The following is a 13418-nucleotide window of genomic DNA, read 5'->3' as shown; positions in this document are numbered from 1 at the left end:
AGGAGGAGCTATAAACTTAACGTGTGTGTGTGTGTGTGTGTGTGTGTGTGTGTATAACCCCTTGGAGATATTCTCAATGGATATTATTAAACTTTAGAAAGGAATTCCTAAGACTTGCATGCAGAAATCTATTGGGAATAGTTTCTGCTCCTCTTCTCCAAGGAACAATATCTGAACAAACTGTAGATGAGGTCGCCTCCTGGAAGGTACCAGAACTTTCTGTTATTGGTCTATGATGCTTATGTTATAGGGTTGGTTCACTTAATGCAGAAGTGACTGCTCCCCTCAGGCCTAAGGAAAACCTTCCCCTAGGCGCCCAGGCTGCACGTGATGCAGCTGAGAGTGAGGACCTCCCGGAGTTTTGCACCCTAGACACCACCTTTGACTCTGGGAGAAGGTCTTAGCACACAGCTTTCTGTCGTGTGGAAGACAACTGGGAAACGTGAAGTGGTTCGCACCAATGGGCAATAATAATAGTCTTTGTTTATATAACACTTGAACCTGTTCCAGTTCTTTGTTCGCAAGCAACAGAAACCAACTCTGGCTAAGTTAAAAGAATAAAATTTTGAAAACATGGGGGGGACGGGGGAGGGAATCACAGAATCCAAGGAAAAACAGTGACCAGAAAGGACAGAAACCAGGGTGCCTGCAAGGATGCAGACTCTTGCCCCAGACGGTTTGGCTCAGTGGATAGAGCACCAGCCTATGGCCTGAAGGGTCCCAGGTTCGATTCCTGATCAAGGGCACGTACCTCAGTTGCAGGCCTGCCCTGGTTGGGTTGCATGCACAAGGCAACCAACCAATCAATGTGTCTCTCTCACATTGATGTTTCTCTTTCTGTGTCTCTCCCCCTCCCATCCAGTCTCTTTAAATTCAATAGAAAAATATCCTCAGGTGAGGAGTAACAAAACAAAACAAAACAAAACAAAAAAGAATGCAGACTTGCCCTAGCTGGTTTGGCTCAGTGGATAGAGCATCGGCCTGCGAACTGAGGGATCCCAGATTCAAGGGCACATGCCCGGGTTGCAAGCTCGATCCCCAGGAGGCAAGATTGGCAGTAGGCAGCCAATCAATGATTACTGGGGGTTCAAGCCCAAAACCCGGGCAACATATACCCTGGCCAGGATCGAACTGGCAACCTTTCGGTGTATAGGAAATGCCCAACCAACTGAGCCACACCGGCCAGAGCTAAATGAGTGTTTCTTGATTTTTTTTTTTACCCTGAAACCTTTTGTTCTATCAATACCTATCCTTAAGAGCTAGTAATTCCTGGCCTACTCTTCAGGAAGCACTGAGTGGTCTGATGATTTGAATGAACAGTAAGAGGAGAGAGAGAGCCTGCCTACTGGTGGACAGAAGCCCTTTTTTCACAAGCTTGGGGAATGGCCAAGGAAAACTTTGTAAACTAATTGTCTCTGCATTCCTGGGGTGGGTGGGGGGTGTTTGGTCCTATATGGAACCCAGTAACACTATGTACTTTTGCTCCTGTTCTTGCCAGCTAACAGAGCTAATGTTATCTCTCTTCACACAAGGAAGGAAAGGAAGTGCTTTCCATTCTAGCCCTTGTTTTCATGCCCAAAGTTTCCATGGTATTATTCTGGGTGTTGACACTTTGCAAACCCAGTGTCATGCAGTCAGTGCGGTGGAACAGTTGTGTGAAATCTGTCCTGCCATTTCTGAGGACAGGAACTTCTTGTGTTTATTTTTAGGCCACAAAATGTCTATTTTTCTGACAGCTTAGGAACAACCAACATGGAAATTAGAACTTCGTATATAGCGACGCCTGAATAGGGACAAAAGTTAAGCTAGTTGCCCAAAAGTTGGAAAAAGTTTCAATGAGCTGCCTAAACAGAACACAACTCCACACGATGTTCAGTTGAGTCACAGTGGATTAAATGGACATGTCAGAAATTCTTTCACGCTGGAGCGTAGATAGTCCGCGTGCTTTTGGACCAAGATTCTTCTACATGGTAGAGCTGCATAGTTAGGGAAATTAATTCTGTGAATATTTTTGGGAACTCAGGTAGTGAGGCATTGTTATGGAAATTATAATAATGCTATGTTGCAATCAAATTTACATAGGAAACAAATAGGAAAAAGATTTCTCTAGGGAATATTTTTATTGTTTGTCTGGTTACAGTAAAAATCTTTCTTTCTTTCTCCCTTTATTTCTTTCTTTCTCCCTTCCTTTCTTCCTTTGTAGAAAATTTTCAGTAGTTTATTTGAGCCAAACAACAATTGCTGGGAAGCAAAATCTCAATGGATTGTGCAATTGCTCTGGAGAATGGTGGTTTAGCAGCTAATTATTATATGAGACTCAAAGGAGGAAATGTAAGGAGGGTTACATAAAATCCATAGATGGTAGATTTAGGGGGCGGGAGAAAGTAAACTGGGGGAAATCTCTGGGATTGGATAAAAAGCAAAATGGAGCAACACATTCTGTTTTACATTGGTGGCTGCAGGGTAATTAATAATAAAAATGGGCAGCCCAGAGAGATGGTATGCGGGAAACACGACAACACTGAGGAGGTCTGTGCTCTGGGGCAGTGGTTGTGGCCTGAGGGGTCTAGGAAAAAAGATTACTCTGACAGGTATGTTATCTTAGATGCAAAAGGACAATAAAAAAGCTCACATGTGGTAGAGATTGACCTTTGCCTAGGAAGCTGCAGGCCTAGGGGACGCAATGACTGACGTGACCTGTTTTTAGTTAGAAATGTTTATGTTCAGACCATCCTATGTGGTTGCTTTTCAGTCTCTGAGTCTGTAAGACCTGCCATGCAGGCCTCCCCGAAGCTTCTCAGGTTTAGTATGCCCCCCCCCCACACCCGCCTTTTTTAAGGATCCTTTCTTTCTATCACAGCATTTGTATTGCAGGTTGCTGGCCTATCTTTTCCACCAGAATGCAGGTGCTATGTAACCACATGCCTAACAGAGTGCTTTCATATGGTGACCTCAACAAATATTTTGAGAGAATGAATGAATAAATGGACGTTCAATTATTCATAAGCAATACTTCTCTTAAATGCATTTTGGAAAAAATTATTTGAAGACAGACTTTAGCCAAACCAGCAAGGATGGAAAATATGTAGTTCAAAGGAGAGAAGATCTCCCTTATTCACGTTGCACGCTGACTTCAGGAATCTGGTTGAATCATGTATTTCCAGATGGATCCTGCAGTCTTCGGAAAGAGCTTGACCTTGAGTTGCTTCTGTTAACTAGCTACCTACTCTTCTCTTCCTTTCCCCTATAATGTTCCCTGAGCCATAATCTCCACCCAACCAGTCAGATGGAATCTCTTGACTTGCTAACAATGGCCAGGTTTGCACTGGGGTGGGAAACTGTGCCGGAAGAAGTACTTAACAAAAAGTCTTTTTCCCCCTTTACAAAAGCTGAATTGCATGGAACCACAGAATGGATACTTTTATGGCTGAACAATTTTTATAATGATATTGGGGATCTTTAAACTTAAATGATTCTGAGGAGTCTTGTAAGTAGGAGGAACCTAAAGAACTGACCAGGGGAAGAGGTCACCTGTCACCAGGTCGCTCCTCATAGCAGCAGGACCTCCTGGGATCACCGGACTTTAAAATACACGCAGTACGACCTCGGCAGTATGCTCTTGACATGTAAAAATATATAGAAAAAAAAATATGAAGAACTCTATTAATATCCATAGTGATTATTTCTATATGTTGGGAGTGTAGGAAATCTAAAGTTTTTCCTACTTTTCAGTATTTTTTTAATGAGCATATTTTATAATCATTAAAGATGGACATTATTTTTACAAAAATCAGAGCAATTTGCATATGTCCATCACGCTAACTAAGTTAAAAAGAAATGTATCAAGAGAAAATAGCTGAAAGGAACAATACCAGAATTTAACAGTTTCTGTATGATTTCCTTTCTGGCATTTTTTGTTTTTCTAATTTTCTAATTAGGCAGATAATATGCTAATTTTTAATATAAAAATCACTGTTTTCTTAAATAAAAGGTAAATAAAACAAGGAAGGTAATGTAAAAATCAAAAGTTCCAGTGGTAAACAAAACTATGGGAGGGGAAGCTCACTGTGGACCACGTGTTAGGAAGGGTCTCATGGGAGACAGAGCTTTTGCTGGACCTGGAAGTATGGGCAGGTGTCACTGGGCAAACATGAAGGGGGAGGCACGCCATGCCAGGAAAGACGCCTGCTCTCAGGGTGGGTGGGACATTCTTACTGGAACAGAGAGCGCCGCCAGGGCAGTGTGGGTGACGAAGTTGAGCTCTACTCCGTTGGGGAGGACGTGGGTGTCCATTGAAGTTCCTTGAGTTTATTCTGCAAGCAAAACATTGACACCGTAAATGCCCAAAGCAGCCCAGCAGGTGCTTTGCAATTACATTCAGGTAGTTGCTTCCAACCATTGGCCCAGCTCCTAAGTCAACAAGACTTTCATGGGTGCCATCCCATCTCCCTGAGACCTGTATGCAACCTCCTGCTGCCTTCTCTTTAGTATTATTCTCCTCCGCCCAGAGCTCTTGATTTCCTGGGTTCATACTGCTTCCCCGACACACACCGCCCATAGTGAGTTCCCTACTGAACCAACCATGTTCTTCCTGCCATCCACCCCCACCCAAGAACATTGCTCTTCCCTTACTATTGTTGATGGCAGCTAGAAAATTACCTAGTGATAGTTATTCATAACAAAGGAGAAATTCTGTATAACTTTAACATTTACTTTCCAGGGGTATTCACATTTTAAAAGAGGTGCTAGCCATTGCTTTTAGAACAATGAAGGGAGGGAGAGAAATGTTTTGAGCTACTTGCCCCCTCCTCAAACTGATAAAAACCACCAATTCTACTCCCCAGTGACAACAGCTTTGGAAAAGTTGTCAATCCTTTAAGTCCATGTAAATTCAAGAGCAAGAGCAGGCCCTAGCCATTTTGGCTCAGTAGATAGAGCCTCAGCCTGCGGACTGAAGGGTCTTGGGTTCAATTCCGATCAAGGTCACATGCCCGGGTTGCAGGCTCGATCCCCAGTAGGGGGGCATGCAGGAGGCAGGCAATCAATGATTCTCTCTCATTACTGATGTTTCTATCTTGCTCTCTCCCTTCCTCTCTGAAATCAATATACATACATGAGCGAGAGCAGTAGAACGCTGTTTTTTTAAGTGATCCCCCAATGCCCTGGTGGTAACAACTATTATAATCTCTTCTAATTAGACAACTAGTCAAGGCAGGTGAGTGGTGGTGGTTTGACAAAGAAATGCCTGCTGTCTCGGGGCCCAGACAGGGCCTGGACTTCCTCTAACTTCTGGAGTTGGGTCACATACTTTCTATTCATCCTACTGCCCACCTGCTTAGGGCATGCTCACCCTGACCTCGTGCCCCACCAGGAAGCAGGGGAAGGAAGGGGAGGTAAGCGTGGGACAGCAGTCCTGGAGTGGCAGAGGTGTGGGGGAGAGGATATGTGGCTCAGATGCCAGATGCTGGGCTGGTGATTTTATTAGTGCCCTGGTAAACAGGAGAGCTGCTTACCCAGGGGTGGAATCAGCTGTGTTTGTGCAGGGGCAAGCTCCAAAGAGGACTGCTGCCGCTCTCCCTCCTCCTGACTGGATCTGATTTCCTGAAACATTCAAACTGCTTCCCCCACTTCTAGCTTCTTCACCCTCAGTGTACTTGCTGCAGCGAGATCTGTAATAACAGTAATCCTATATAATAAAAGCCTAATATGCTAAGTGTCCAACCGTTCATTCGACCGTTCAACCAGTTGCTATGATGTGCACTGACCACCAGGGGGCCAGACCCTCCACTCAAGAAATATTATAGACCGGTAGATTAGCTTGCTGCTGGAGTTCGGCTGATTGGGACTCGGGGAGATGGGCCAGACACTCCCTGGAGCCCTCCTGCAGTCCCTCCCCAGCCCTGATTGTGCACCAGTGGAGTCCCTCGTAATAATAACAACAACACTTGCTATGATGTGCACTGACCACCAGGGGGCCAGACCCTCCACTCAAGAAATATTATAGACCGGTAGATTAGCTTGCTGCTGGAGTTCGGCTGATTGGGACTCGGGGAGATGGGCCAGACACTCCCTGGAGCCCTCCTGCAGTCCCTCCCCAGCCCTGATTGTGCACGAGTGGAGTCCCTCGTAATAATAACAACAACAACAACAACTATTGGAACTAACTATCTGAAACTTCATGTATGTAAACTCAATTTTCCTTACAACCACTGTTTTGTAGGTGGCGACCCTGAAGCCCAAAGAGTTTAGGTCATTGTCCAAGGCCATCCAGCATTGAATCTATATACTCTCCCTAACCACAGCACTGCCTTAATTGTTCACCTGTCAACAGAACCTCTCCAATCATTTTGGTTTCTGGCTCCTTCTAGGAATGGCTGGAAGGAACATTCTGGAAAGAACATTCTGTGCTTGGTGTCTCACACTGACCCACATTGCCAGCCCCTCTGCCACCCGCCTGAGTGTCCCCTGGGTCAGTGTTTCTCCATGAATCTCTTGGGGGGGGATCTTGCTCACATAGAGATTCTCTTTCCAACCCGGAACAGCTTCTGTTGAGTAGCCTTCCCTTTGGACTTTCTTACTTGTTTTTTCACGAAGCAAATGCTGCATGTGTTGCCTGCTACCCAGAGACTCTGCCACTCTAATAATAATCATGTCTGCACACAGGTCTTAACCAGTCTGCAGGCTGCTCACTGCTGTGGGATGTGTATGCAACACAAAGAGGAGAGACGGGTGTGGGAAGAGAATTAGAAAAAAGCTGGGAAGAACATTCTGTGCTTGATATTTTACTTACAAGGAGCCTTGACTACTTATTAGAAGCATTCTCCATCTTCCCTGGAATCACAAGAGGAAAGAAAGCATACTGTTGAGGTTGAGGGGTGTTAGTGGAGCGCTGGGAGGCCTCTCGGGCTCACACACAGAAGGGCTGCGTGCTCATGAAGCCGAGGAGCTGAGCACGTCAAACATCCCCACAGCCTCCCGCTGGGCTGCCCACGCCTCATGGTGACAAGGCCACCACAGGGGTTCCTCCTCCATCACCAGGCACTGCTGTGATGCTGGAACCTTTTGATAATTGGAATCTGATGAAAGGAAGGGCCTCTGTGCACTTAATCACACAAGCAAACACCGTCTCCTTAAAATTTCAGGGGTTCACGACCTTCTCAAGGCATGGAAAGGAGACCCTAGATTAAAAACTCCCCATTAGTTATAAAGTGCATGTTTGTGTGTCCCCAAACCCCAGTTTATGGGTTGAAGCCATTACCGACAGTGTGATGGTATTTGGAGGTGGGGACTTTGGAGGTGATGAGGTTAAGACGAGGTCTTGGGGTCTAGTCCCTATGATAGGACTGATGCCCTGCTTAGGACAGGCAGGGGCCAGAGCTCCCTCTCAGCCATGTGGGATGCACTGAGAAGTCAGCAGTCCACAGCCCCTAAGAGAGTCCTCACCAGACCCCAACTCCGCTGGCTCCCTGAGCATGGGACTCCAGCCTCCAGACTGTGAGGAGTAAGTGCTTATTTAAACCACGCCCTCGGGGGTCATCTGTTACACAGCCTGAGCTGACTAAGACACCACCTAAGAGACGCATATTAAGAAAGGAAAGTGCTCCAGCAAGCGTAGGGAAATGAGAGGCAGAATCCGTGTCAAAAGCATTCGATGTGGAGGCAGAAGGCCTGGATTCCCAGGCCAGCTCTACCCTCGCTGGGCCTGGGAATGTGGGCCTTTACCTAACTTGGCAGAAGTAGTGATACTTGCCGCCTGAGCTCGCCAGAAGGATCAATGAACTGCAGCTCGTGCAGGTATCTTCCGGCAGCAGCAAGCAGTAAACATTGAGCATCGTGCCACTCGGTAACACAGCAGGGACTTCTAACGGGGGTGAGTCTTTCTCAGAACAAGAGAGATCTCTCCATGTGTCTGGGTTCACAGCAGAGAGGCCGTTCCTTGCCTGTTGACGCGGTGAGCCACCCACCTCCCTGCACAGGGCCTGGGCGGGCTGTGGCGAAGCAGCATGACACCCCAGGAAAATGCTCTTGCAGTCAACTGCCCTCTGGAACCTCAGGAAGCGGAAGGCGCACAAGGAGCCCGAGAGGTTTGCTGACACGCACTCTTTGCAACCTAAGGACAATTGTATTTTTACATTGAAGCGTTTTTACATATTTCACATCAGAAGGACAAGGCTTCAAAGAGCTGCATGACTGGCTGTTTGTTTCCATCCCCTCCGCGTGTGGTGCTCTGTGCGCGTGCTCTGGCCTCGCGGTGTGGGGTGGGAATGGGGGAGGATGCTCTCTGTGCATGAGTGGGCGCCTTGAAATGTGCCCAGAGTGCTTCTGCAACTCCGCCAGGATGGCATAAAGGGCACAGAACTTCCCTTGGAATCCCAACCTGGAAACCATGCTGTACCTCTCTGACTTAGGAGACTCAGGATGCCTTACATCGCCTGGCAGGTATTACTGGAAAGTGGTTGTGACAATTAAATGAGAAAACTTTATGTGAGGTGAAGCATAGACTTACATACGAAATCAAAACCAATCAAGCTTCTAGAAGAAAATAGAGACTATTCCATGACCTTGGGGTAAGCAAAGATTTCTTAACCAGGGTATAAAGAAAACTAATTGTAAAAGGAAAATATTGATTAGAAAAAACATTTGTCTCTAGTAGTAGGGACTTTCTGTCATCAAAAGATACCATTAAGAGAGTTCAAAGGCAAAGGATGAAGTATGAGATGGTATGTGCCATATGTGTATCTGACTGAGAACTCCTCTCCTATGGTGATAAAAGATTCCTACGAATTAGGTTTTAAAAGACAAAATCAAAATGTTAAGTGGTCAAAAGACTTGAGCAGGCGCCTCATAAAGGAAGAGAGCCCAATGGCCAGCGTGTGCAGAAGAGGTGATCACCATCCTCGGTCCTCAGGGAAGCGGAAGTGTAAAATCACAGCGCTATGCTAGTCCACTCACCCACAGAACCACTAAACTGAAGGACAGACAGTGCCAAGTGCTGGAGAGGATGTGGAGCAGCTGGAACCCCTATCCTACTGGTGGGAATGTAAACTGGTTCTAACTTCTTCATGGGTGACCCCTATGCAGATGAGAGTCCTGAGACAGAAGAAGACACCTAATGGTAGGAATAGAAGCCAAGTGAACTACGGTTGGGGAGGTGAATATCAAATCTCTCCTACACTTGAGCCCTTAGCTACTGCTTGGTGCCACTGGGGACTCCAGCTGGCCTTTACACAGTTCTCTCCTTGTTGTGATTCTTTCTTTATTGGCATTGGGTTTAGATCTCTAGACCTGGGACAACTGATCTGGTTCCACCGTCCCCACCACCACCCTCAGTTCCTACAATTTGTGCTTCCTTCAGGGGGATAAACAAAGAAACAGACATGGAGCTAACAGATTTACTCCCTGTTGCTCCCAAACGCATGCCCAAGCAGCCCTTCTTCAGGATGACATGGTTTTATTTGTCAAAAGATACTCACACTTCCTATGGACTGAAATGTAGTCTTTTACTGCAATTATTTCTTATTAAGTATGAATGCTTGTGATTATCATCTTAGTTAGTAGATTATTGTTGATCCTTTCCCCACCCCTTCCTTGGTTATTCTGTTGTGCTCCTGATGACTGATTCCTCCGCCCACTCTTGCCACCCAGCCCTCCTGCTGTGGCCTTTACAACCTAACAATGCTCCCAGTTCCATGAATTTCTCATTCAGCCAGTGGCATCATTTGCCAAGAACAATTTGGGAAAATTGGATCAGAGCCTCCTGTCACAGGCTGTGAAAATGTTCTATGCTTGGAGTTAGAGATAGTTTTGAGGGGCAAAGGTTTAAACCAGGCTAATCTCAATTTTTCTTAGATTTAGTGTGTAGTGCCGTGAGGTTCGTGTGGGTTATTTTACTGGATGGAGCCTAATTTGGTGCCACTGAATGCTTCCTTGTGTTTAATTCAACTGGTGACAGATGTGTATGCAAGACTATGGCTAGGAAATGTATACGTGAGGCACTCAGGAATGTTCTTTCTGTTCATAAACTGCCGATCTCCACCAATAGTTAGAACCTGTAGCACAAAGTGGGCGTTCCTTTCATTTCGTTCTAACTAGAATTATATGGCTGGGTTACCTTGTGGCACCTCATCAACTGATCAGTAGCCATGGGAACAGGCCAGGGAAAGGCCTCTCTGGATGCAGATACATGTCCCTCTTATTCTGAGAAATAATCGCCCCTTTTGGGAGTCCCTGGTGCATCCCAAGCTCGAGTGGTACATCCTTGAATATTCATTGCGTGCCTGATTCCGGGAAGGCACCTGCAAGTGCTTTATCCCACTTACTGCCTACTCAGCACTCACTTCCCGGTCCCAGCACCCACCCTGTAGAACTCTGACTTTGCTCCTGGGGATATTCAGTAGTGGATCTATACCAGGCGTGGAAACCTCATCCCCCTGGCTTGCGATTGGTCTAGAGATGGCCATGTGACACAGCTCATCCAATGAGATGTAGGCAGATATCCACTAGGTGGAGCTTCTGGGAAAGTGGCTGCTTTCCTGATAAAAATTAGCAGGTCTGCTTGTCCTGGTCCTTTGCCTTTTTGCCTCAGCTTTCCTCTTGCCTGCTTCTTCCTGCCTGGAACACAATGTGACACTAGAAATGCAGTAGCATTTGGAAACGGCCAGGAGAAATGCAGAGGCATCAGCCTTGGGTCAACAACAGATAACTGCCCAGCTCCGACTTCTTTTTATGCGAGAAAAATCAACCTCTGACAGTCTGAGCCCCTCTAGCTGGTCTTCTGTGCTTGCAGCCAAAGGCACTGTTAGCAGACACCCTCCTTCGTGATGGGGAGGTGAAGAGGAATTAGTATGTACCGAGCAGCTTCTGTAGACCAGGAATTGGGCTGTTTTCCATGTGTTAGCTCATTAGCTCCTCAGATAACCCTGTGAAATAGCTCTTAGCCCACAGACAACAGCACTGAGTTCAAAGAGACTGAGGAACAAGCAGGTCCAAGATGAAGCCCAGGCCTGTCTCACTCCAGTGTCCAAGCTCTTGTCACCCACCACACTGGCTGCCTCCTGTTGGGTAGAGCAGACAGGAGTTTGCCCTGGTTGAGCTAAACCATGAGCCTTCGAGAGTTTGAAGCAGGGACATTTGGGTGATTGTATTTGGGGTTTTTTTTGTTTGTTTGTTTTTTTGTTAATACCCTTTAAATAGTGTCCTACATTTGCTGGTCTGGAAGAGGTTTGCTATTCTACCACTGTTTATTTTGTTCAAAATTCAGGTAGAACAATGTATGCCAATAAAAGTGGGCAGCCCTAGCCTGTTTTGCTCAGTGGATAGAGCATCGGTCTGTGGACCAAAAGGTCCCAGGTTCAACTCCAATCAAGGGCATGTACTTTGGTTGCAGGCTTCTCCCTGGCCCGGCCCTGGTCGGGGATTGTTCAGAGGCAACCAATCGATGTGTTTTTCTCACGTTGATATGTCCCTCTGTCTTTCCTCTCTCTTCTACACTCCCTAAAAATCAATGGAAAAATATCCTCAGGTGAGAATTAACAACAACAAAGTGGGCAAAGCCTTAGGCATTCCAGCTGAGGACAAATGATGCACTTGTGTGTCACCCTCAATTATTTGAAGGAATTCCTGTGGAAGCCTGGAGGAGTCCAGTTAATTAAACATGATAGAGCTAGTCCTCCTTTCCCACCCACTCCATGTGGGTAAAGGGTGGGATTTAGGACACAAATAGAATGCTCCCCACATCCTGACAAATATTCACCATTAAAGCTACAAATTGATGTGGCAACAAAAATCCCAATTAGAAGAAGCACAATCATAATAATAACTGTGGTCATTCCTTAATCACCTGGCATACACAGGGCCCTCCTACATATCACTATGCTCCACACTCAGTCTTACAGGACAGATGGTATTCCTGTCATCAACCCCAGAAATCCAGATAAGGAAGAGGAGACATTCTCAGAGGTCCTTGGGCTCCTTGCCCAAGATCTCACATAGGGTCCCAGGGCATGAACTCAGGGCTTGTGGTTTCAAGGCCCATGTTGTTTCCCCTGAGGCCACCCAGCACGAGGGGCCTGGGGCAGAGCTTTCAAAACCCTTTCTGAAGCTATTGTGCAAACCAGGGGGGTGGGGGCTGCTCCCTAGGGTGAGGCTTCCCTAGACCAAGCCGCTAAGCTTCTTTGGGGCTTATTCCCTGGGCAGTCCTGACCCCCTCTGAAGGAGAAAACGCAGAGATTTTCCATGGACTAATGAGATTTTCTCCTTTCGTCTAAGTTTATTAAATCTGAAACTCTCTCAGAGATGGATTCTTTCCCATCTCCTTTCTCAGGGCTTTTTCAAAGTTTGACATCACTCGACTGTATAGGAAATATTCTCAAATGCACTTGTGGAGAAGGGAAGAGAGAGAACTGTTCAATTACTGGGCTGGAGAAACAGCAGCTGCCAACGAGAGTGCATTAAGGCCCCTGCCTCTGGTTATTTAACCTTAATGATTTCTTTAAAAGCTCCTGGAAACCTGTGTGGTGGGAAATGGCGAATCTGTCTTTCCTCAAACTGAAAATGAACCCGATTCCATCTTCTGAGGGCAGCCGAGCAGCAATATTAGTGAAATAAAGATGGATATCAGCGCTGGGAGCCTGGGCTGAGGTCCCCACAGGGAGGACACCAGGAAGAAAAAGTCGCACTCTTTGTTTTCTTGTTTCTTCACACAAGATGGTGTGAGCAAGTTCTGTGACCGTATGGGTCCATAGAAGGACCCCAGGGCACACTTGATCCTCAGATCGTGCGGGCGATGTTCCAATCTGAGGGATTGCAGACACCAAATTGGGCAGCACTTGAAACTCAGACTCGAAGGGACATTTTCTTTTTCAAATCCATATGGGGGCACAATCCAAATGTTTTCCCCCTCCATCTCTGTCTTTCTCTGTTTTCCTCCCAGGTCATTTCAAAGGGGGAAAAACTGGGCTCCTCCAACAGAATGCAAAGAATTGATGCTCTAAGCTTGAACAGCGCTTGCTTTTGCTTTTCTTCCTCACCCTCTATCTTGTCTTCTGATTTATATCAAACCTGACATTATCCAAGGGCTTTAGTATTTCCTGAGTTTTCACCTTGTGGACAATTTCAACGTATCTGCTTCATTTGTGCCTAAATCATTTGAATCTGGTTCATTGGACAGCCCTGAAGATGTTGCTGTGACAATCTTCTCTCTTCTCCTGTCCTTTTTCTTTAAGAAAAAGATAAAGAGTAATCCTGACTATTTACTGGGTTATATGCCATATCCCCTCCCACTCAAAACCCAGCAGCAGCCACGCATCTTTACAAATTTTCAATTCCAACCACCAGCTCAACCCCGTAAAACTTTATACTGGGTGGGTAGTGAGTGAGGAGTTGAGAAGACTTCTGGACTAAATGGTTTCAACTTCCTC

Source organism: Myotis davidii, unplaced genomic scaffold, assembly GCF_000327345.1.
Source record: "Myotis davidii unplaced genomic scaffold, ASM32734v1 scaffold168, whole genome shotgun sequence".
In the NCBI taxonomy this organism is placed as follows: domain Eukaryota; kingdom Metazoa; phylum Chordata; class Mammalia; order Chiroptera; family Vespertilionidae; genus Myotis; species Myotis davidii.
This window is presented reverse-complemented; position numbering follows the sequence as displayed.